Below are 27,819 nucleotides of genomic sequence, written 5' to 3' on the forward strand. Positions count from 1 at the left end.
AAAAATTATTATGCCATGTTACAATATGGCTCACATTTTTATGTTTATAGTTCTGGAGAATTTTATGGGAATATTTTAAAACGGGAAAGTTTAAGTCGTGACGCCGCCACAGTGTAACCGAATTAGATTGCTCGTTAAAATTACTGCCAATTTGACGGTGATGGTTATTGTAAAAATATACAAATGAGCGTAGACTGTGTCTCGTTGGGACTTTTGATTTCCGTGTTGTGTAATATCATGCCATTTTACAGGCTACGAAACTTTATTCCTTATTGCTCAAGGAAATTAGGCAAAATTGTTGCATTTTTAATTTATTATTTAAATAGAACGTCGTTTATTTAGAAATTTAGAACATGCCTTAATACTTGCAAAAATAATATCTTTTTCGAAAACTTTTGCCCGCGGCTTCGCACGCGTGAATTTCAGTTCTTAAAAGGAATCTAAGTAAAATTTCAGTTATACTTTTGTCGTGTATTCTAAGTATGGTAAAATTTATTTATTATATATGTTCAAAAATGTTTTAAACATATTATATTGTAATTTCAACAATTCTTCACATAGAACTTATACTATTTTTATTAACAATTCGACTGCGTTTGACCTCATAATCTAGCTTGATGGAAAGCAAAGATGAGATTTAGGATGTTACACGCAAGCTCAAAAATATCTGTAAATTAACCTACTTATTTGTAGGTAATTCTATTATTCGTATTGACATTAAATACCAGAGTTCTTTAACAATAAGGCTATGTTAAATTAGTTGTCTAAAATAGACTAAACACATTATTTTGTATTAATAAACTATCTAACGCTACCTTTGAAAACGGTTAACCGCTATCCGGCCTTGAACTTTCGTTGTTGGGTAACGCGTGGACATACATATACACAATCACTACGATGTCCTATTATAGTGGTGTACAGTGTTATTGTGCGACTACTGGGATTTGTGAAAATATACGTATTGCCACATTCTTAGCATGTTATTTAAAATGTTAGTATCATTTTAGCGATGAATACCTTCAAATTATGTTGGTCGATTTTAGATAGATAGATAGATAAACTCTTTATTGCACCATTCACAAAGGAGTTATAGTTACAACAAGATATTCAAGATATAACAAGGTATTTTATATTTTGTGATTCGTTTTTGTTTCTGTTAAAACGCGGGGCGTGTTCGTAAGCACAAATTCGACAATTCATAAAAAGATACCAAAATTTTTTCTCCAGTTTTAGTTTCAATAAAAAATATGTGTGAAATCAAATAGGTAAACCAATATTTATTTATTTAATGTGTACATGTAAGCAAGAATAAATAAATTATTTAAAATCCTTAGACATTACTTCAAAAAAATTAAAATAATAAAACCAGAATATTCATCATCCAGTTCATAAGTCTTCATTGCTGTCTATTTATTTTTTTCTAATATTATAACTGCGAAAGTCTATCTGTCTGTTTTGCTTTCAGGGCTAAATCGCTGGAACGATTTTAATAAAAATTGGTATGCATGTAATTCTTAGTTCAACTGCGTTCAAACAGGCTTTTTTTGGTTGCTAGCTGAAAGTTTATATGAAACTCATTTTTGTTCCGTTTTCATAGAGAAATTCACGCGGGCGAAGCCGCGAGCAAAAGCTAGTTACACATATTACATACAATACACACATATATAATATACTAGGTATTCAGTAAGAACCGTGTGAATCTGACCTGATATTTGATACTATACAACGATTGCAATCCAAAAAGAGATGTATCTCTTTAATAATAACTGGTTTTGATAGTGATAGCTCAATTTGGCGGACATTGAGATGAGAAAAGCAGTGACGATAAAAAGATGCAATAGATGAAAATGTTGATTCAAAACTTTATATATTTATTAATTTGATATATTTCTTTATTGTTAAATCTTTTCAAATAACTAAACACAGGGTACACCTACAAATACGTACCATCGAAAAACAATAAGATAATTATCGAGGAATTTGAAGGGATCCCCCAACAATTAACATTTAATCCTAAACGTCCACATTTAATTACACATTGTAATAATATGACCATGAAACCGAACAGTAATTGCGGCAGAAAAATAGTCGAGTTTTTGTCACGACTTATATGTTCTCACGGCTACGGTCAGTTCTACTTATACTCGTATAGCTTCTTTCTATTACTTGTATGTACTTGAATTTTGCTTCTAATTTTTGTTTAATAGCCTGTGGTGTCCCACTGCTGGGCAAAAGCCTGCTCTCTACTTCCCCATCCATCTCTGTCCATTGCGCAACTCTTCCAGTTTTTATTCGTCACAACAAGAAGATCTGACTAAATCATCGGAACATTTTGTTCTGTGGCGGCCTCTTCTTCAAACGCCCCACACTAAGCACTAAGCTCGTCCGATCGCTCGAAGCTCTTGAGGGTTCGATGGACATAAACATAGAAACGGGAGCAACACAACCCCGAACCGCAGACAAATATTTGTGAACGGCATGAATACAGGTGAATATTAGCGCTGAGAAACCATTCCACACTATCTATTTACAAAATCCGCATTAAAATCTGTTGCGTAGTTTTAAAGATTTAATTATAATATAATATAGCAGACACACAGCGAGAAGAGACTTTCTTTTATACTATGTAGTTTAATATAAATATCAAATATATTCATTACAAAACGACATAGAAAATATAAATAAATCAACACCAAGTCGTGCTAAATAGGGTAATCTACTTAAGACAAGGTGTAACAGTCGCTATAGAAAGCTGCTCCCACGATCTGCTTCCGAATTGCAACAGTTATGAAAAATAGATCGCTACCTTAAATTAAAATATTATGCAATTTTTGTAAAACAACACAAAACAGACGATAATCGACATAAATATTTTGTTCTTTTTGTAATAAATAAAAACAGTAGTACCTAGTAAAAACAGTAGCAATAAGTACCTTCGAGGATGAAATTAAAGTGCATAAAAATAATTTCTACTTAACGATAAATTGTATGATAATTAATTAGCAATACGGTTCAAAAAATGTCCATAGAAATGTATTTTTTTTTGTATCATCCATGGACGGACCATCATACGTTTCCTCCTTACATTAGAACAGCTATATACCTCAATATATAACGTTACAGAAATAGTTTTAATTCTCACAAAAATTAAATTACTTACGTAACAATGTCACATAAAACTTTAATAATAATAATATGAATACATTGCGACGTGTTATCGTACGGAACTGCAATACTGCTGCGGTTACGGGCAACGGTCAGGCCAAAATTGGACATTTTTCAATGTTATCGACTAACTGCTGATATCTCCATATACTCGTAATGATAACAATTTCAGCTGCTAGTAGTTTATGTTTGGTAGGTTTTGAGAATGTTTATCTTTAAGGCCTTTAATCAACCATCCCCACTGTACTAACCCTGCATACTCATTGAGATGAGAAAGATTTTTATGATCCACATTTGTTAATTGACGTATTTGCAGTAAAGGCTGCGGTGTGTTGCGTTGCTTCTTCATCACCTGAGATTTGAAAGTCGGCAGTAGACTTAGTTTTAAGTAAAATTAAAACATCAATAAGTGATGAATAATTATTATATAAATAATTGAATTTGAGACCGACCGACGACGCAAAATCATCAAAATGTATATAAACTATAATTGTGTATAAACTAATATTGTGTTAAACATCCATACATTTGGTATTTTCAATATTATTTATAACAAAGATTCTCGTATATCTCGCGTCTCGTTTCCGCTATAGCCTTAGCTGAAAATGGGACGTTTTGCTGTCGACTTTACAACGCCGAGTCATTGCACAATGAGACATCACTAATCGTCATTATTTACATAAGCATTCAAACAATGAAATCTTGAGAAGCTCCGATACAAGAAAAGTAATATTTCAATGGGCGTGCTTTAAATTGGGGCTTACTGGGATGGATGACATATGTTTCTCGAATTTCCTGTTTCTGTAAATAATGTTCAGGTGGCTTTTTATATACTAATTTTCAAATTTTTATAATTGAGACTATTGTGAAAACATGGAGTGATGATACAATTTATTTATTGCGTGTCGATGGCAAATCAAACACTTGAGATACTAAATATTGTCTTGCCAGTACCGAGCCATTTTGATCTTCATCAGAAGCTGCCATCAAGGTAAGTAATTATAATACACTGACTTATTCATAATTTCTAACCATGTTTAAAATAAATTAAATTATATTGTTGAAGAGAAAAAATCTTTAGCGGCGTTGTGTACTTTTTCTGATGGGTAAAAAATGTTGAACTCGCGTCAGGACACGTGACCCTGATCGAAAATTCGTAAGACGTCAAAAATGCACAACGTTCATATTCAAGTTTTCACTTCTGCCGCCAGTCCCGGAGTGCAACCCGTTTTTTTTTTTGTATTAATAACAAATATTTAACATAATGTATTTTAGAGTCTGCTCGACTTTTCTGAGAGTAATTAGTGGAAGATTGATTGGGTTTTGTAATATCTAAGTTACTTTTTTATTGTTTACCCAAAAAATGTTTATTAAAATAAAATAAATTTCAAATCAAAATTCACGTCCAGCTTTAAAGTAAAACATATCAAGCACGCTGATTGTCTGATCAATATAACACAAGTAACAGAACAGATACAAAGTTCATCTCGCCAATAAAATTCACGCCTTTGTTGTGTTAATATATTGCATCACACATTACAATCGCAGTTTGGTATCATCGTCTAATCATTACATATTAGAAAGTAGCTTTTGACCGCGGCTTTGCCCGCGTTAATTTCGTGCCTCTGCTGAGAGTATGTCTGTGAGGTATGTCTGTACATATTGGGGGTCTTTATGGGACTAATTATAATAGACCAAAACAAATTATTTTAAAATGGCGTATCACGCTAAAACTACTGGATGGAATTTGATGCGGTTTTCATAGCTATATAGGGGATAATCTAACTTAAAATCTGGTATAGGTTTCATCGCGATGCGTTGCTTAGAATCTGAGATATTGACTATAACTTATTAGCGGACGTACGAATTTAACGCAGGCGAGGTTGCGGGTAAAAGCTAGTACTAAATAGTAATGGAAACTTACCGCTTTATGTGTGGTCTGTCGATTCCAGTTACAAATGCGTCACCTGAAACAAGAAATAAAGAAGAATGAATTAAACTTGATGCTTTTAAGTACATTATTTATTGTTAATTAAAATTAGGCGGGGCTAAAATGATGATGGTGAAATCCATATTAATATTGTAAATGCGAATGTTTGTCTGCCTATTCCGCTTTCACGGTTAAAGCGCTTGACCTGTTTTGATGAAATTTAGTTCAAACATAGGCTACTTTAAAAAAAAAATCAACACCCAAATCACTATAATGGGCATTGAAAGTTTGTATGAAAATTATATCCGTAAAATTATTCCGTTTTCTCAATCAATTAATCAATCAGTACATAAATTTATCAGTAAGTTTACTGATTCCACTTTTAAATTCTATGAATGAAAAAATCAAATTCTATTATTATGATTTTGATAAATTGATTCTGCGACATAATCTTGTCGAAATTTAACAATGTCAAATTGCTCAATGAGATGATCTAAGCGTGATACACCCCTGCGCTAAAGTTTCCACACAAAGTGTTTGAGTTGAGATTGCACAAACGTACGGAACCTTTTGCGACGACCTTTCCTAGATGTACGATAGCGTTGACATGGGAGAAATGGTTCTATCGTGTGAGTTCGTGTTGCAACTGCTACTGACTTTTTATGGACAGACAGACTATTTTATGTAGTATATAGTGTACTAGCTTTTGCCTGCGGCATCGCCCACGCGAATTTGCGTTATAAGAAAAATAAAATGTGTTGTTTTATTGCATACTAGCTTTTCTCCGCGGCTGTGCCGGCGTAAATTTGTGGCTTTAATCACTCCTAACTTATCATTTTCTCTATCTACATCCGCTATATAACTGTGAAAACCGCATCAAATTTCATTGACGTATATGTGTATGTTAAATAAAATAAAACATACATAAAAATAAATTTTTCTTAAAAAAAAACACTTTTTGACAAAAAAAAATATTTCTTGTCGAATTTTGTCGAAATGTCGAAAATGGACGTTTATGTGTATGTTTGTTACTCTTTCACACACGGATTGTTACGAAATTTGGGACACGGGTAGAATATAATCTGGCATAATACATAGGATTTTTCCTGAAATTCCTAAGGAGGCGAAGCCCCGGGGCGCAGCTAGTATTCTATCTCTTTAGCTCTTTATGCTGCCTATCAGTTGCTAGGACCATGTCATTTCGTACGCCTTCTATCTCCACATTTGTCTTTGTCTTATACCAGCACCACACTGTTGTCGAACAGTTTGCCAAACTTTGGCGAATTCGGTATACATTGCCGATTTTTCATTGCGGTATAGCATTCATACTAACAACGCAATGTTCGCGCAATTGCGTCGGCATGTGTCTGGGTTCTGGCATTATGTGGCCTTTACGACATACACCAAGTTGCCTACGCTTACATCGTGAAGATTCTTCACGTTAGGGTGATACGATGTCGTATTCAACATATACATTCAATAACTTATAATCACTTGTGGTTTATGCAAACTATTGTCCTACAGTCATCGTCATATCGAGTGTGTTATTGCTAACACTGGTGTCAGATTTTATTCGAGTCGCCTAAAGGCATCTGACATGACTTTTACGACATGACGTCGTACAGTAGAATCAAGTTACACACTATCAATTACGTATGTGAATTCGCAATTTCCTCCAAATCTTCGTCCAAATAGAAACGAATAACCTTTTTAGTTTTGACTATATCTAGAAAAATATCTACTCTGAAGGAAGAGAAGATGTATCTATTAAACCATCCATATGCCTTATGAGCAAGAGATTTGAGAGTTGACAGTTTTTTGTTCAGCGTTACAGCGAGGAAATACTGCCAGTGTTCTGGGCATGTTTTTGTATCAATTGCGGAAATCAATGTGCGTCAATTACACGAATATCATTTTAAGATTAAAGTAAGGCAAGTGTCGACCTTATACTTTTGTTTCCTAGTAGTTAATATCTACTATTTTATGTTACTTAAATATAGTTATGCGCTTTTCATAATAAGTATTTATTGTTTTTCATTATCGTATCAATCGTACTTCCGGTAGCATTATATATGAATTGGTTTCATATCAAGATGTTTTAGATGTCCAATTATTATAATTTATTGAATGTATTTTGAATTATCTATTCGTTTTATCTGCAGTCTATATAATGTATCTTTCAACCTCGCATGTTCCCGGATAATCTCGGATGTGAAGGATCGAGACATGAGTCGGCTTAAATAAATTATACTTGAGATTCAAAGTCTTCTTTTGCAATGCTGCGCTGTTCATCCCTTAATTGCAGGGATAAATAGGACCTTATTTCTAGGGTTTCTGCCCTTGATATAAGTAAGGTTGAAACTGTTAAGAAACCTTTACTCACACCAAAATTTGAATTTCCTACAAGTTCCCTTTATGTATAGCTATTTAGTTTACCGCTATCGAATTGTGTATTGTTACAACTTTGAAGTATGGTTGGTTACGCAAGTAACAATGTCTCTTGTTTTGCATTTATTTGCAGTAAATGACTTGTTTATGTGTGGGTTACCCGGCCACCGATGAATGGGGAAAATGTGTGTTATAATACAAAAGATGTCAATCGCACATTACTCTGTCTGAATCTCAAGATATCAGCGGGATTATTTATACTTCGTCATATTCCTATTTGTAGACTTGTGTACTAACTACTATAGAACTTTATGAAGTGAAGTTCATCCAATAGTTTTAAAAAACCCCAGATATTCCATTTTAGTTCTGGGAATCAGCTCAAAACTGCGTCATTCTGATAAGTGCACTCCAAAGTCGCCAAACAGTGTATAGAGAAAGCATTATGAAACTCTTTGATGTAAATATTGAATCCTAATAGTTATGGACAATAAATGGGTTACTGTTTTAAAAACATAACTGTTTTTAAAACAGTAACCCATTCATTGTCCAGGAATAGAAGCAATAGACAGAAGTGGAGAGGCATTGCGAAAGCAGGACCCATCGCCCTAGGGACGGGCAGCACTGAAGATCTCATGCTATCGGCACAACCACGACTATGGCAAGAATGACCGACTAAGAAGTATTTTTCTCGAAAAATCTTAGATCCTTAGAGGATAGTAAACGTGAGCCTAGCTGACGTCCATTACCTATAAATATGACACAAACCATAAATATAGACCTGAAACCGGCCAATTCAATAGGAGATATAACCCATGGCATGGCACAAAATACTAGAAGAGTGACCCCATATAAATAACGAACAAGCAAGCAAGGGATAAGAAGAAGAAAGATACCAGAGACATATTACACTCTCTCTGTGGGAATCAGCTCACGAGTACATCATCTAGATAAGCTAGGATCCTACGTGCAAGATTAATGAGTTGGTCCGCAGCGTGCGGTCGTGCAGCGTAACAGCACGCATCGCTTTCACTCGCTTCTTGCAGCTAGAATATTGGATGTCAATGCGCCTGTAAATTAGGTAAACATGTGAACGTTGAAGCAATCTTCCTTATGACGTGAGATTCTCGACGGTGTAGTGGTTTGAACTTGTTATAGTCTCACTTCGTTAGATGATCAACAAAAATGTATTTCTTGAGCTACTCCGTACTTCAGAAGGCATGACTCACATAGAAAGGAACCTATCCGCGTTATCCATCTATAAGGAAGACAAGTGGCCCAGTAGTAGGGACATTTAAATGGGGGATGGGTCATGTTATATTTGGAAATAGTTAAGTACAATTATTTTCCGAATATTGAGTAATCAAGGTACACTACATTAAATACTAATGAAACTGATTTCTTCATCGTCAGGTAATGGCGAAGTTGAAAGGTAGATAGAGATCCGTCTCGTGTGTTCAAACGACATAGAGAAAATACTATAATGCTTAGATGAATGAAAAAGACATTGCGATTGCTTCCGGACATGAACCATTTATAGTCTGTGCGCGATTCGGGAGCCGGCGAATTGACTAAATAATATATGAAGGCGATCAAAAAGTTATGGACGATGAAGCGATCAATAAAAATGCACGAAACGCATCCAGACCAATTTTAGAAGTCATCACTATTTAAATAAAGTCCACATGCATAACATCCCGTGCGTAATGAGCTGTGCAACTTCCACATTTGTCCCTCTGTCGTGTCGCACGTTATTTCAATGTTTCCGAATCCACTTAGATCCGCTAGCAAATCGACACAAGTACAATCAACAACACCAAGTTATTCGACAACATTGCAAATTCTCCACTTTGGTTGTTGCATAGAAATCTATCCTGGCTTGTATCTTTGTAAAATAAATCATGTGCGTCGCGTGACGAGTACGGAAGAAGTCTTCAATTATAATTAATTATTAATATCGTTCCACATGGGCGTTCCAATTAATTTAGTCATTCAGACGGATTATCAAGATTTTTTTTATATCACCAGGGAGGCAATCAATCATACGGCCCACCTGATGGGTGATCACCTCAGTCTATGGACTTAATCAAATTCGACAACAGTTTCGGCGGCGGATACTGAACGAAGCTACGGACGATAAAATTGACTGACAATCTATAGAAAGACAAAGGTAGACAATGACTCGACAATCAAAATTGGCCACTTGCAATTTTTTCGTTAATAATTTATCGTCAATTTCTCTCGTTCGAAATATCCCCTATTTAAATCTCTCAGGGGATCGACAGTCCCGACCCTTCTTGACCATGATTAAGTTTTTCTAATCATTATATTAATAATATTTTTTTATTATTTTAATTTTAAAATGTAATGTAATGTAAGGTCATAATTTTCCTCATTTTCTCATAACTGTAATATTTACTTAACTATCTTAATGACTTATGAAAAATATCCAACATTCCACTTATGCTTTTATTTTTTGCACTCATTATAAATCTAATTGACGAATTAAAATCGTGTACCCATCCCAACCATACCGAGCTTAAGAAATAAGTACAATAAACTGCGTATCAGGCTTGCCTGCGTTGACTTTTATGCAGTGGTAATAAAGACGAAATTGCAATGAATTTGGTTAGGTTCACGTTGGCTGTGCTATTACGAGAATTGTGAATCTTAATTGATGTCGTTTGGCAACGGATGCTTGACTGTGGTTGACTGACACGACATTCATGTAACTCCATAACACTCTTTTATTTCTACATTCATTTTAGCGAAATTTTGTCATTAGATGCCAAGAGCCCTTTATGATGTCAGTCAATACTAACCACGAACACGCGTGAAATCGCTATCGTCATACTATCACAACATAATAATAAAACAAAGTCGCTTCTTTATGTCTGTCCCTAAATTATTATATGTTCATATCTTTAAAAATAAAATAAGAACAATAAATAACGTTTTACAGTTTAATTGGGACAATATAATATGCTTTACCCAATATATTAATAAAATTTGAACATCTAAATTATCTGTTAAAAGAATTATATTGCTCTGGCACTAATCCTTTTAATCCAGTCTAGCAATAGCTATAATGATAAGTTTTAGGCTCATAATGTACAAAAGCATCCTGGTACCTAAATATAAATTTCATACTTGTCCGATTACCGTCACGTCAGAACAAAACATATAATTACTGTGACAGACATATTTCGTCGCCCTTGACTTTTGTTACAGTTTCGAAGGCGAACGGAGCCGTGTTGCTTCGTGATGCGCCAAATATGAACGGATTAATATCAAGATCAAGCGACTTAGAGTTTGCTCCCACGATCGTATGTTGATGGAAAGAATTGATTGGTTTGAAGGGATTGGAATTGATTGGAAAGGTCCTAGGTACGAATTCAACTCATGCCACTTGAGTTTGTATACCAATCTAATTCATGTATATACCATGTTTTCATAGACCATCACTTGCTTCTTATGAGGGAAAACATCGTGAGGAAATTTGCGCATATTGGTGAACTGTTTAGTTCACTAGTCTGTATGCGACTGCCTGCTGCTAGATGGCGGTGGGTTGTCGTCAAAGTCAGGTCAGATACCTTTAGGCGACTTGAATAAAATCTGACACCAAGGTTAGTAATAAAACACTCGATATGATTATGATGGGATTATTTTAAATCATCGTCAATCATTTTAGTACGTCGTTCTTGTCGGTGGAGCTGCCTCCAAGAAAAATCGATAGATATTCTCTGCCATCGATTTTACCTCCCTATACGACACAACCCCTGCCTTCTCCTCAAATAATGCATGAATGACCTTCGTGGCTATTCTTTATTTCTCCGAGCTTCAACATCTCCTTCAATGAAACATTTAAAAGTAAGAATCTTAAAACCAAATGAAAAATAAACCAAATGTATGATTTAAATTTACTTGCAGTAAAATGAGTACAAAATAAACGTAACATTTCTGGCCCTAAATCTGTATCGAAAAGAATTAAAAGGGCTTATTTTTTTTTTGGATTTCCATATTATAAGGCTCTAGCTACGGCTTATAGTTCATTTTAACCTAACAAAATATCAAATTTATTCAACGAGCAAACTGTATTGTGTTACTACACTTACATCCTCTTAACTATATAATTAACAACATGGCAAGTCTTTATTTATATCTAGGCACATCTATAGTTCCTACTTTGTTTGTTATCATTCACAAATGTTGAAAAGATAAATTAACGCTAATAAGATACCTAAAAGATCTTGTTCAATATCTTTAGCAAAATGTTTAACCCGTAGTTTGATTAATTGCCTTTTAAAAAGCCCACATTATCACCTTTTAACAATGAGAAACATACTTAAATGGCATTAAACACAGCTAAATGCCATTGTGTTCGCTCCTTAAAATCATAATGCACCACAAATTGGACCAATCAGAACAACAAGGTTACTTTTAATGTTTTAGGAAGTTTTCACACGGTCCAGTCACAAATGGCAGCTGGATATTAACTAAATTGAGACCTATCGTTGCTGCGATTGAGTCTAAAATTGAATGATATTGAATAGAGCCGATGGACACGACATTATTGCGAAAATTAAGAACACATTCTAGGCTAATGATACCGAATTAAGAGGTTCCAGCTTTGGAATTGGATGACGGCGAGACGATGCTCTCGAGACGTGGCGTCTTTATAAAACTCCTGTGATATCTTCGTCTTCAATACATTGTACAATGATTACCACTTTCTGATGTTGTGGAGTTCCAAAGAGTAAATATGGTATCTATAAAGCCATAAATACTAGCGTTAAGTGCTAAAAATGTATGAAATTGTGAGGTAAATTGTTATGTCCAAACCAGAAGAATTGAATGTAGAAAATTTTTGTATGTTAAGAAGGTCTCTGCCACATTTGTCTGTATGTTCGCGATAAAATAGAAAAACGCATGGATTATCACGCGGTTTTCACCAATAGATAGTGTGAGCGAAGTAGATTATAAACCTTTATAATTTAAAGACTATTTTTTGACCAACAGACTTTTTGGGAATAAATAACACTGAAAAACCTTCACGAAGTATAAAACAAATATATAAAACAAAATGATCTGTTTCTAATCTTTCTTTATTAATAATAATTTTCGACGATTTATGTTTATGTATAAATCGTCGGGAATAAATTGTCTAAAAACAGTGAAACGTGCTAAACCGGACTAGATCGCTAGTATTAGATAAGTTAAAACGAGAGAGTTTGAATGTATAGATAGATCAAACGTAAACCCTGCGGCTGAATACATAATAGCGAAATTTATCGAACATATCAATCTTTAGTTTTTAGGAAAAGAAAATGACCGCATATGACATACATACAACGATTGTATGTTAAGTAGCATAACAATAACTGGAGCTCTTACGTCATGGTTACCAATTTAACTGTGGTTCTTTACGTGTTGTTTTTAACTAAGATCATTTGTTATAACATAAATTGTAAACCCTCCGGCTTGGTGAAAGGTCAAACCGAATTGTAGAAAATTAAATAATTTCAATATAATTATTGTGAAAAGCTATTTTTAAAGAATAATGAAGTAGTTATTTTCTATAAATTAGTAGAGTAAATTAGTCGTTATGACGACCTCGGTGGCGCAGTGGTAAAGTTCTTGCCACTGAACCGAGAGGTCCCGCGTTCGATCCCCGGTCGGGTCATGATGGAGAACGATCTTTTTCTGATGGGCCCGGGTCTTGGATGTTTATCTATATATGTATTTGTTATAAAATATAGTATCGTTGAGTTAGTATCCCATAACACAAGTCTCGAACTTACTTTGGGGCTAGCTCAATATGTGTGGTTTGTCCTCATTTATTTATTTATTTATTTATTTATTTATTTATTTATTTATTTATTTATTTATTTATTTATTTATTTATTTAAATTAAAGTGACTTTAATGGTCACTGGCAAAGTTGACGGCAAATGGATGCGAGGTCGGAGCCCTATTAAATGGTCTGACCAAATAAGCGCTGTTCTGGATACCAAGTTGCATGCAGCTCTTCACGTCGCAAAGGACCAGAACACATGGAGACGCGTCGTGAAGGAAAAGTTACTACTTCGGGGTAGTCACGACCCTCAGCATTGAGGAAAACGACGCGAGGAGGAAGAAAGTGACCTTTATGACAAAATATCACAACGAATACAGCATTGATATTTTTGGTTATATATTAAACGATCGTGGATCATCTTTAATTAAATATTGCTCAAATATATTATTAAATATGATTTAATTCATTATATGGGCGACCGCGCTGTTATTACGATCCGTCAATTTTCTCAAAAAAGGAATCATTTCCAAAATCGATCACCATGGAATTATAGTGGTACTCCGACGAACTTATTAAATCCGTACTTATTAAATCAGTACTTATTAAATCCGTACTTATTAAATCCGTACTTATTAAATCCGTACTAATTAAATCCGTTCTTATTAAATCCGTACTTATTAAATCCGTACTTATTAAATCCGTACTTATTAAATCCGTTCTTATTAAATCCATGTCGATCATTCATAAAATTGACATTACCAAAGTACAGATTAATAATATTTTATTGTTATATATTAGTACATATATTCAGTAATAGTGTGTTATTCCTACAAATATCACTTCCTTTGCAAATAAATGCCATTTAAAAGTAATCAAATAGATGTAATATTCCATAAATCACCATAATTGTCTGTGTTCATTCGATGCTCCACTTACTACGTCCTTTCGGTTGTGTCGAACCAATAACAAATATCTGCGCGTTCACCGCTCCATCCCATAGTTTACGATAAAGGTCGATGCCCATGTATTTTGAGCTCTGTATATATAATATATTATATATCTTATTTTATTTACCAACTAGCGTATTATTAACTTAACTTTATTAATAATAACTTAACTTTATTACCAACTAGCGAACCGTCCCGGCTTCGCACGTGTAAAAAGATATAATAAGTTATACACTTAAATCTTCCTCAGGAATCACTCTATCTATACGTGCATGAAAATCTGTGCAGTAGTTTTTGAGTTTATCACGAATAGACAGACAGACGTTTTATAATATGTACTGACGCTAATCCTGGCTTCGTTGCGTCACAGCTCTGAATAGAACTGGGAACATAGTGATAAGAGAGAACATGATGATAACAGTGTAAATTACCCTTTTCTTGGACCAATATTGCTGGCCATCTCCGGTTACAATTACAATTACAATACAACCCTAATAAACTGTGACCCGCGCGCTTAAACCATGTGCGTGCTTCTGATTGGTCACTCTTCTTATTTTGAAATTAAGTTTGCAATATTTATTATTTGTTTCGAAAAATATTTAATGACATATAATGTTGTAATTTATTGTATTTTCTGTCTGAAGATGACTAGGCCGGCCTTGACTATTAATTGTGAAAGAAACGAAACGCGGAAAGAAATGCTTATGTCGCAGTGAAAATTTGAATACAAGGCCAAGATTGACGACCTGATTGACACAAATTCGGAATTTTGGCAAAAAATACACGGATGAGAGAATGTAGCATATAAACTCTGGTGTAAATATTGCCAGCACTCTGTATTAATCAATTAATACAAGATCTGGTTTTGAACACTTTAAACACTCAAAGGCAAAGGGTTGTATGCAACATGTGAAATTAATTTGAGACCAATTTTAAAAATAGTGATTAAAATCTTAAATATAATCTAACTTTCAAAAGAGAGCACATTAATTAACCCTTCGATCCTGGAGACAATAAAAACAATTATAAGTAAGACGGGGCCCCGCGCGAATTGATAGGTTAATAACATTTAACTATTGTATGTCACGTGACCGTAACACAATATGTTACTATAAGTACATGTTCCAAAGAGTGTTGCACCCGTGTCGTGCGCGTGTCATATTTAATGGCGCACACAGAATTAGTTCTGACAACAATTTTTGAAGATGGCTCACGCAAAGTGTAATAAAAACATACATATTTCGTCATGGTCTGTGATGCAGACAAACCACGGTGGATCACGGTATCATCACTTTTAAAACAACTGCATTGTGAAGTACTCTGTCGTACGTAAATTTTGTTTTGAATTAGAAAAAGAAGAATTTATCATCTACCACTTATTATAAAATGAAAATATAGAAATATTATATGATAGAAAATATAGTGTGTGAGAGAGAGAATGAAAGATACTTCATGACAGGAACATCTTTCTTAAAATCATAGGTGATGATGAATTTAAACTCAGTAGTAATCAGTATTTTAGTTCTGGAATGGTGACGGTTTGTCAGTCTGAGAAGAATATTACCTTGATTAACTTTTACTGTTATTAATATTATCTGCGTAGAATGAGAAACTGCTTAAATATTATTTCATCTTCTATTCTCAGACTAATTTGGAAGAAATAAACAAGTGATCCGAATTATTTGGCATATAAAAGCAATTTGTCAATTTTTATAATTGACATAGAAAGTTTTACTTATTTACTACTCTGTAGGGAAAATAAATACAAATAGATATCGAATTATAAAGCAGAATTAATTATATGAATGACCAACAAGCGAAACTAATTTATAATAAATAAATAAGTTAGACCGGGGGTTGGTAATAATATTGTCCCCAAAGTCCATTGAAATCCATTGTTTGAAGTTCAATCAAGATCTATTGACGGATCTTTGCAAATTTTCTAATATTCTCGTGCAATATCTGTGAGTCGGAAAAATCTTGTAGTCAAATAGTATTCGTAAGTATACTAGCACTAGAAATATTTATAACATATTTTTGAAGATAAAGCCCCCTGTATTTGATGTATAGCCTAGTTTTTTTTAGCAATTTTTTTCAAAAATCAATCGCAACATTTTTATAATAGGGATGAAGAAATTTAGTATAAAAATCATGTCTGTTCCGTTTCCGCAGAGAAATTCACGTGGGCGAATCCGCGGGCAGACGTTGGTTTTTTTAAATATATCTTTAATATATGGACATTTACCCAAATTAAGTTAGAACTTAAGTTCGAGACTTGTGTCTCACTAACTCAACAAAATAGAATGAGGTACTAACTCAACAATATCTGAAAATCAATCTGAAAAAGATCACTTTTCATCTTGACCTAACCGGGGATTGAACCCGTGTCCTCTAGTGCAACAGTCCAGCATGATGACCAGTAGGCAAAATTGTATTTTTATAACAAAATTACAATGTAACCTGATGTAGTGTATGTAGCGGGAGCTCCTCCTAGCGATAATTACGGGATAATATATGCAGATAGAAGCTAGTTATATTTGTTATGAGTAGATTATAAAATCTCTGTCTGTATAGCTGTTAGCCAGACCGCATGTAATGGGTTAAGTAATGGACAACATTAAAGGAGATGGTATGAGGTGTCCGTGGCGCCAAACGTGAAGTTTGCAGAAATAAGTTATTTTAACTATACTAATATTTTAGGTAAAAGTCTGATTTTGGTGAAATTTGGAAGATATATAGTTAATGGTCCGAGGTAAAAAATATGTCATTTTATATATACATACATATATATATATATAAATAAATATATTTATAAAATCCACGGGAACATTTATTTTTCCGAGATAAAAGGTACCCCATGTCCTGCTCAAAACTTCAAACTACATTTATATGCTAAATTTCAAGAAGACTGGTTGAATAGATAGACCATGAAAGTAAGGATAAGGATTACCAACCATATAATTCCTCTTAGTTTGAGCACTAAGCTTTTCTTAATGAGGTTTTAGACCCATGCTTGTCGAAGCACGTAGTAGTAAGATTGTATGAAATTTAAACGCAAGTGCACATGTGTTAAAATTGTATAAAATCATTCTGCGTATTTTTAACATAAAAGATGTGTAATTATTATAACTGATACAATAGTACTTCGTGTCCGCGAAAGTGTTAAAATGCAACACGACACCTGAACACTAGACCCGTGTGGGAGATACATCAAACGGACACAAAGAAGACCACTAATGCACTATGAGCAAGATGTCGGCAATTTCACTAAAGGTCGCCGAGCATAACGCTACTAAATAAACACAAATTATTGCAAAACAGTCGTCATGAGTCCGCAATTCCGCAAGTGACGAGCGAAAAGCGGATTTATCTTGGCCTATGCTTAGGTCGGTTGCTGCTGTCAAACGATCTTAAAACGACAAAGAATGCAATAAAGGAAATGAAAAGGATTTATTATACATGTCACACATGCTTTTTAACTTATTTTTGAAAATAATAATGGGATGAAAACATTCTGAAATCGAGCGGGAATTGAACCCGGCTAAGTAGTTAAGAGGACCTGGGACAGTGCTCTTAACTACTGAGCTATCGAGACCAGTTCGGCTGAATTATTTCATCTCTTTACGTCTTACGCCTACGTATAGTATTTTCATTAGAGAGTAGTAGGTACTAAGCATTATGGGGTATGTTGATTACGATTACAAGTAAGAAATTAAGTATTTGAGTTATTTATGATCATGTGCGCTAATCTTTTTTACCATACCATTTCGTGAAAAAGGCGTTTTAAAAAATCTTTGCTTAGTCCTTGGCCTATCCAAAGAACGTATATTATGTATATAAAATTTTAATTCCCTTAAAAAGCCCAGTAGATAATTTTGCGCTGTGCATTGTCTGTCAGGCAATATGGGAAATATTTTTTTATATATTGCCTACTTTTTAAATTTTATACGTGATTTTCTTAGATCAAAATCAATTATTTACAAAACCAATCCAATAGATTGCATTAAATTAGATGAAAAATATTATCTCTGTACACAAAATAAACTCGCTACAGCGAATAACTTAACACTCTGTCACTTTAAAGCCTGCATCAAATATAACGCAATGGTTCTTTGTGTGCGCGTATCGAATGCCATGCAACTCTTAACGCTCTCAATGTATTAATATTGTAAACATAATGCATACAATTTTATACAATTTGTTCACGACATTTCATAATAACGGTAATAATAAAATTAGTTCACATGATTAGGACGTGTGACCTTGTGGTGTCAATCATTTTTGAATTATTTATAGAAGAAATAATTTATTATGGTTGTCTATAGATTTACGTTCGCCATTTGTAATTGGAGTTAAATTGGAAGATATTGTGTTATAATAAAAAGATTTATGAAACATTTTGACAGCCGGGCAAAATTTTGACTTGACGCCTCTTAGAAGAAACTCACTTTAATCTTTATTAAAAGAATCACAATAATAAATCAAAATATCTCCCATGATATTACTATATTGGTCGACATTCTTCAATTTTATTTAGACAATTGATTCTAAAGTTTTATACATAAATAAATGACTCCGTGCGAAGACTGATCAAGTCGCTGTAGCAATGATAAGAAAAATCGTTAATCACGCACATTTTTCCTCTTCACAAGATAATCCTACTCATATTATAAATGCGAAAATTTGTGAGGATGTGTATGTGTTTGTTACTCTTTCACGCAAAATCTGCTTCACCGATTGTTATGAAATTTGGTACATTGGTAAAATATAACCTGAAACAATACTTATGGTACTTTTTATCCCGAAATTCCCACGGGAACGAAGCCCCGGGGCGCAGCTAGTGAGCTTGTAAATGTGAGTAAAACAATCATCGCATTACGGCCTTAAGAATTCCGTTAAAGTTACGAAATACCAAATATTTTTCAGTTAGATCATAAAACTTCCGTTGACAAACGACATAGGATAGGCCATTAAACTTGACATTTAGAATTGATTAGTCTAAAAATAATAAGTTATTTGACACATGACTGAAGGTAGACATGTGCCCTTTAATATTGTAATTAGAACTTAAAACTGACAAAGGGCAGCAGTTTATATAACCGGGAAAAGTCGGTACATACGAGTATTTATACACCTTCCAAAACTTGTACTAATTCGCTCATATCACCATTGTCTAGAGTTCTATATATATGCTGGCCAACTTAATGTCAAGTTGATTGTACTATCAACTAAATTTTATCCTAATTCAAGGAAAATTCCCTGTTATTACGACTGCATAGAGGTCAATTTAGAAATAGTAGTTAATTGTAAAAATTATGGTAAAAAGTGTCATTTTAAATTGTTATTCAAATTTAAATTGTTATTCTTAATGGGTATTATATGTGCATGTTAAATGTTTTATGCGTTGATAGCCACCACTTAAATCTTTCTATTCACTTGTGTTATAAATAACAGAGATTTTTTTATGTCGCCTAGAGGCATCTGACACGACTACTGCCATTTGACAAACGTCAATCATAACTTCGTGCCAATAAATTAACACAATTTTTAACTGGTACACAGTCGATTGCAATTCATGTTATTTGGTATGGAACTTTATTTATAGCCATTGGTTATAGCGGCGTTTTTGCAATAAATCTGGGTAGTTTGTTTGTTTGTCGACTGTACCTGCCAGATCGCCACACATCACAGAACAATTTTAAGGAACTTTTTTTTGTAGATGATTTTTCTTTATGGGGTTGGGCCCGGCCTAGCTCGGGGTCATTTATGCATGTTTAAACCTTCGGGTTAAACCGTCTAAATAACAGTGAATTTAAAGTTTAAAATTATTAAAATCTGTGGCGTGGTTTCAATGAGATATCTCAGAAACAGACAGACGCGGAGAGCGATTTTGTTATTACTACTAATATGTAGTGATGAGCGTTTTCCCCAAGGGTCTATTAGAATGAATGTCAATGATCAAACTGAGCCGACTCGGCTACGAATCTGTGATCTGTGTGTTATTTGAGAGAAAACGTAAGGAAAACCGCAAAACACAAGTAGTTTCTCAACGAAAGAAACGTGTTTCACTAATCCACATGCACTTAGCGCAACCTTTAATCGAACGGAGTGTTAAACGATAATGTGTTAGATATTAGGGTGACCACGCTGGCGTAAGAAATCAGTATATAATGAACTAGCCGATGGCCGCAGTTCCGCCCGCGGTTGTCTGTATTTGAACCCGCGTCATTAAATATATCTATTTAAAATTTTATCGAAGTTGTTTTAGCGGTTTAGCCGTAAATGCGTCACAAATAGTCAGAAAGGCAAATAGACTTTCGCGTTTATTATATTGATAGTTATGGAAGTATGGATTCTACCATCTGACAAACAAAGTACAGCCGAAATTACTAGACACAGAAGGTTGTTTAAGATTTTTTAAATTTGTATTTATCTTACTACAAACATAAAAACGAAAGTTTTAAATAATTCCAAAATAAAAATTTAAAGTAAAATTATTTTTTTTGTCCTCAAAAATGAAATGCTAATTGGTCACCCTACAACCGGCTAGACCACCGCGCGAGCTTATGTAATGTCATTATGTTCGATGAATTATATTTGAGACATATATCGTATCGCTGGACTGTGTTGCGCAAAGGACGTCTACAAAAGAGTATTGGTTTAAAATTAGATACTATATAAAGTTTTTTTTAAATTGTATTTAGTTACAAAGGCATTATATACATTACCAGCCTTTGCCCACAACTTCGTATGTGAGTAAAAATCCGTTTCCCGTGGGAATTTCAGGAAATCCCTTCTTAGTGCTCCCCTACACTGTCCTAGGAACCTACGCACCAAATTTCAGCTTTCTACGCCCAGTGGTTTCGGCTGTGCGTTGTCTGTCAGTCAGTCACTGAGTAACGCAACAGTATTATACATATACATTTCGTTTCTCGTCGGTCACTGTATTTTAAAATATTATCTGAATAATTCTAAAAAATAGAATCAATCATAGTTTGCACAAGTTTTTTGAAGTTTATTTTTAAATTATTAACGCGTACAAAAGACATCAACGCGTTCGTGTCACATGCGTCACATTTTTCGCCTAATTTAATTAATTTTTTAACACCCGACGATATAGACAGACACATATTTAATATGCCTGTGTAATTTTATGTCTGCCCGTGGCATCGTAGCAGCCAAACGGCTGAACCGATTTTGATCTAGTTTTTTTTTTGAAAGATAAATTTTAATCGAGATTTTTCTTAACTATGTTTGGGAAATGTGTGTTCAGTCGTTTGGAAATCGTCAGCACTTTTCTAGCAGATGAGAGGATGCCAGCAACACCGGATTTGTTTCTTAGAGTTTCTTTAAAATTAAATTAATACAAGATACATATGTCAACAGCACGTCAAGTTATCCTACATGAACCACTATGTCGGGGTAATAGCGACGAGTTTGCAATGAATTTGGCTTGGTTGATGTGCTGTTGACTGTACAACGGTTGACTTGTTCTCATCGTCTTTATAAGTATATGCAATAAGTTGCTTAAAATGTTCTGTAGAAATTTTTTTAATTACATAAATCCTAATTCAAACTATTATAAATGCGAAAGTAAGTTTGTTTGTTTTTTATCTCTTCAATAAACCAATCTTCTTGAAATTTTGCATACATGTAGTTTGAAGTATGGAGAAGGACACAGGGCACCTTTCATCCCGGAGAATTAAAAGCAAATGCTAGAAAATTAACAATCAGATCGACCATGTTGTATCTCAAGTCATTGTGTGAAAAAAATATGAGTATGTTTTTGAGGTGAAGTCGAATCTTGCCAATGAAAATATATATTTGACATTAATAAAATGAACTTAAGATATCATGTTTACAAGTTTGAAACGTTCAACATATTACTGTATCAGATTAAAATCAAAAGTCAAGGTATATGCCAGAGGCGGTCGCGCGTCGCGTCAGTGAATGCACGGCAAGAACGTAATGCGCGTGAGCACCAAGGATGTCGCTGTGCGTTTCCCATATTTGGATACTGCAACTGCAATAACTGCTAGATTGCATTTTTTATATTATCACGCAGGGGAACAGGCATGTGGCCCACCTGAGTAATTAGTCACCACAGCTTAATTTTTTTTAAATTTGCTGTTCATTTGACGACCTCGGTGGCGCAGTGGTAAAGTTGCCTCTGAACCGAGAGGTGCCGGGTTCGATCCCCGGTCGGGTCATGATGGAAAATGGTCTTTTTCTGATTGGCCCGGGTCTTGGATGTTTATCTCTATTTATATACGTATATATTATAAAATATAGTATCGTTGTAAGTTAGTATCCCACAACACAAGTCTAGAACTTACTTTGGGGCTAGCTCAATCTGTGTAATTTGTCCTAATATATTTATTTATTTATTAAGAAAAGAAAAAAATAAAGAAATATTTTACTAACTCTTACTAGTCAGAAAATATGATGACATCCAAATTTTTAGACTCAACTATCTTTGTGGCCCCGTCTTAGAATAGGCCCACTCGATACGAGCAATAATAGCATTCCCAAGAATAGTTGACGTAAGACAGATCAACATCACAACGGAATCTTAAAAATATTGAACTTTTGAACATGGGAGGCTAAAAAAGAGAGTAATTTTGGAATTAAATTCCATTCGAATCTACAACATTATTATGCATCTAAAGCAAAATATGGTATAGGGCTAGTGACCCACTAACCCAAGTATTACAGTAGTTACTTAACGTATGTAAATAGTCAAATTAAACTCCATTGACTGCGCAGACGCAGATTAGAGATAGCGATGGGAACGTTGCGAAATGTCATAAAACAGACCGTCTTTCAAGTAACGTCTTTTTGGAGATGATGAGATGTTTTTTCGTCACTGAAAATTGGAATAAAAATTTTATTTGAATTTGTTTCTGTTTAAAGAAAGGACTCTTTTTAAAAGCTTTTATTGAAATTGCAATGTATGTAGCTTTGCGTAAGTATATATGTAAGATACAAGTATTTACTCAATTAAATAGGTACTAGTTTAATTACGCAAGTAAACCTCGCGACAAGCTTTTATGGTTATATAAATTGTGTATAATGAGGTTATAAGTTGATAGTTAAAGTTATAAAGGAAAAATTTGTTTTCTTCTTTTCGGAGAATTTAAGTAAAAGATTTTCTTTAAAAAGTTTTATTTTCTTTTTTTTTAAAGAAAATCTTTTACTTAAATGCTCCGAAAAGAAGAAAATATTTTTTTTTTCTTTTCGTGTTGTCGCGGTACTGGTTGTAACGCTGGGAAGTTCGGATCAGCGTAAAAAAAAAATCTTAAAATTTGGAAGATTCGGCTATGATAGAACTGCCATCTGTCTAACGTTCATCCTCCTTACCTATTCCTTTTTTAAATTAATAATTTGCATACGTTTCACCTCAATCTAGCCTGAAGAGAAGCGAAAACGAAGTCTAGGGTGCTACACTACACCCAAGCTCAAAAGGCACCTATTCACTCTTGCTTTAGAGATATCAAATAGTATTGTATCCTTACAATTATAAAACAAAGTCCACTGCCGCGGCTGTCTGTCCGCGTTAAACTCAAAAACTGATGCATGAATTTTCATGCGATTTTCAGCTATATATAGTTTGATTCCACAGGAAGGTTTAGGTATTGTTTTTTCACGTGTGAAACCGGGACGGGTCGCTAGTATTCTATAATCGGTGGTTTAACTAAAGCCAAAGGATCGGTCTAAAAGTATTTAAATATAGAATATTTTCCGAGGTTGAAAAGTGTGACGGTGTTATTATGTCACAACACAACTGTCACCGGCGAGACACGCGTATGCGCACGTAATTATAGTCAGGAAGTCATCATACAACTAGATTGTTTTATTTTGTATTTTGAGGAAATTGAAAGTGTATTACTGATTCTATGTCATGTTAATTCTTTAGTAAATAATGTTCATTTTTATGTTTTCTAAGTGTATGTTATGACAACACATAAAGGTTTATGTGTAATTCATTATAGTACTTTCAAGGCCGCTCGAAATCAATGCATCAGATACAAAAATCATTTTCAATCAATCAATAATTTGCAATTCTAGGTAGGTACCTGGAATTGCAAATTATTTAATTAATAAACGGTGGCAGGTTTTTGAATCTGATGCATTGATTTCGAGCGGCGCTGATAGTACTATAAGGAATTTGCTTTATAAATTTTCTGGAACCGTCCGAAACATTGTGAAATAAAATTAAGTTATCAATTAAAATCAATATCTTGACATTACGCTTTAATACATGGATTATTTTAAATTCAGTTTTCAAACAGAAATAACACATTGCGTTCACTTCTATCAACTCGTCAAGTATATTTTTAAAAGATTCACTGATCCCGCCACAAAAACCCATTCGGAGTAACATAAAATACGATAGACTGGACAGAATGACAGTTATAAAAACTTAAGACCCTTAAGTTCTCACTTATGTGGCACCTAAGCTGTGGTGAAAACGAATTTGTATTAAATGACCCCCTAAATATTCCTAAAGGGTCCCTAAGTGACGCTTAAAACTAAGGATTTTTGGTGAGAACGGGCATTAGTCTTAAACTTGACACGACTTAGGCTTTACTCTGTTGACTTCGTAGATTATAATAGATTCTATTTTTTCGGGAACGATATGACGTTTTGGTCTATCAATATTCTGATATCTATGGTCTATCACAATACGCTTACTTACTGTAATTTAGAACTAGAAATATTACCTCTAAACGAATCAGGTACATTACTTAGTTTTGATATAAGATATCATATAAAATAACCAATGCAATCCGAAAAATAATATTTATAATTATTAATGTAATTGTTTATAATTGCCATTGCCACGCCACTGATTAAATATTTGGAGCCTCTAATATAGGGTTTTTTGTCGACGTGTTTTAGATGAATTTTGGATTTGGATTAATTATGAACATAGACAATAAATTGTGACGATAAATATTTTTTTGTTGTTAGTACTAGTTATTTTTTGTTGTTAGTAATATTTTTGCTGTTAGTTGTAACTAGTATAATAGATATGCAGATGCAACTTACCTAAATCAAAATGTCTTGTTTCACAAATACACAGTCAATTGCAGAATCACTGAACACATAAAAATGCACTTTCATACGAACACTTTCAAACCGCTCCGTGAGATCTAAACAATACATAGTACGAATGAGGTTAAAGGGGAAATGGTTTTTCTTTAAAACAGTTTATCATTCTGACAGCGAGTTCCTACGGGTTGTATAACCGTCATAACAAAATGTAAGAAAATCTCGTCTTCAGACAATAGTTCCCACGGGTCTCGACACTATGAGCGTTACGCAAGAATTGCACATAATTAGAGCCCCTTTTTTAACATTCGGACATTGTCTATATTTGACAAAGCAATGTTAGTAAGCTTGGATGTGAAAAAAATACAATTAAATCTATTGTTTTATCGTCGGTGAGCGGACGGATTTAAGCGGCGCTAGATAAGATTAAGGTTATGTAAATATATGTCGGTCAGGGGTCATCTAAAACATAATTAAAATAAATATTCCAAAATTGGAACAATTTTTGTTCCAATTTTGAAATCGTCAATAATTTTATAAACGAAATATTCCTGATTCTAAATTTAAAAAATCTAATTTGAAAAAATTAAGGAACGGTTTGAAAGTGTTTTCTTTTTTTGCAATTTGAATTTGGAATTTACCGAACCGCCGCGGGTACAGGCGTGTGAAGATGCGCGCACGCACGGCCGTCGTTGAAGACTGCGCGGTTTGGGACGCAGCAATCGTCGACGGAGGGGCGTCGGATGGGAAAGGATGCTGCTCCGACCGAACCAAGAGGTGGCATTGATGGAAAGTTTGGTAACAGTCCCAAGGTTGAAGGATTTTGATTATTGTAATTATAGTGTTTAGATTTTAAAAAATAATGTTTAGAAAACTCTTAACTTTACTGACTTAAAACTTTACATTCTTAACAATCTTTTATTTTGTATGAATAAATTTCTATATTACATCAAACATTTAACTTAACTTATTTTTTATATTATACAACATAATATAAATAAGAAGTGTGAAGAAATGTTGAAATAATAATTCTAAACCACTCATAAAATTTTAATTTGTTATAATACCATTTAAAAATATTGTTTAAAAAATTGCATACTACTTGCGAGGCAGATTAATATACTTCGACGCTTGTAAAATAAACACATATTGTTCTATAATCCTCTATCTTAGAACATAATTGTTTATAGTTTTATATTTCGAATTGTAATAGAATTAATTAATTATATATAATGTTTGTTTATACCGAAAGAGATGGCGAAACGACATTAATGGTTTTCGGAGGGGATGACAAGCTGCCCTCTACAGAGATTTGAGGGGGCATCACAGGATACCCCCTCAGGAAGAAGAGTGGGTGGGAACAGTCCCACCCACTCTTTTTGCCCAGCAGTGGGACACATCAATAGGCTAACAAAAAATTGAGTAAAAAAATCCAAGCTAAATGTCATAAAAATAATATACACATTCCAGATTTGCATTGTTGATTGAAATTAAACAAACGTCAAGATAGCGCGTACGCATATCGCAACGTTACTAACTAAAGACAAAAAAAAAACAACATAAAACATTCATCGCTTACTGCAGCGGAGTCTTGACCCCAAGCTATCCTTTGATTGTGACTTTTGTTACTGAAAAACCAGGAGTTAAGAATAACATGAAGGTTTATTTTGACGACCTCGGTGGCGCAGTGGTAAAGTGACTGCCCTTGAACCGAATCGATCCCAAACCGAGTCGGTCCAGGGTTCGATCCCCGGTCGGGTTATGATGAAAAATGATCTTTTTCTGATTGGCCCGGGTCTTGGATTTTTATCTATATATGTATTTGTTATAAAATATAGTATCGTTGAGTTAGTATCCCATAACACAAGTCTCGAACTTACTTTGGGGCTAGCTCAATCTGTGTGATTTGTCCTATTATATTCATTTATTTTATTTTTATGCAGGTTCTTACAACGCGAGACGTACAAGTATGTCTTCTTTCAGTTTTAATGGTATACTATGTAAGTTTACTGGACCGAATATCGTGGAAGAAAGAAAGAAAGGCCTTTTCCAAGAACTGGGACATAAATGGCTATTATAATGAATCACATGCATTGGATTATAATTTACAACCATATTGTTCCTCAATTATTGTATTGTTATCTGTTTTGTGTGTTAATAGATAAATATAGAATAGTATTGTATTGATTTAGATTTTAATTTAAATCATTAAAGAAAATAAATTATTTTAATTTAACTATTTGGACTAAATAGTTAAATTAAAATCAAACAATTGGATTAATCTTAATCTAAATCCAAAACTAAATGAAGTTTCGATTAATATTTTGCCTGTTTTACATATAAAAAAGACCACCTCGATATCTATTCCATTTGTTCCCTAGTTCATGATCATAAATGCGCAGACGCACACAAAGCGATTCCCAGACTATAAACATTTCTATGGTTTTGCCTATAAAGGATTATTTAATCTTCACATTATGTCTTTATTGTTAATAGCTAACGTTTACTTTAGAAGGTTTTTTTATATTTTATTAGCTAGTA

General features: G+C 33.9%; 1 protein-coding gene across 3 annotated transcripts in view; it reads right to left on the minus strand.

Moving 5' to 3' along the window:
- thw (thawb) overlaps positions 1–25,990 on the minus strand; it is a 73,192-nt gene extending 47,202 nt beyond the window's left edge. Inside the window, exons 1-3 of one of the 3 annotated variants that reach the window (XM_053759241.2) lie at positions 25,920–25,990; positions 25,276–25,379; positions 5,090–5,132 (exon numbers count right to left, since the gene is read on the minus strand). The gene's annotated coding sequence lies outside the window, so the exon portion shown is untranslated. The remainder of the gene's footprint in view (positions 1–5,089; positions 5,133–25,275; positions 25,380–25,919) is intronic. The other 2 variants (XM_053759242.2, XM_053759243.2) reach the window with 2 other exon arrangements.
- Between the last annotated feature and the right edge of the window lie 1,829 nt (positions 25,991–27,819).

This window comes from Plodia interpunctella, chromosome 19 (assembly GCF_027563975.2).
Source record: "Plodia interpunctella isolate USDA-ARS_2022_Savannah chromosome 19, ilPloInte3.2, whole genome shotgun sequence".
Classification (NCBI taxonomy): domain Eukaryota; kingdom Metazoa; phylum Arthropoda; class Insecta; order Lepidoptera; family Pyralidae; genus Plodia; species Plodia interpunctella.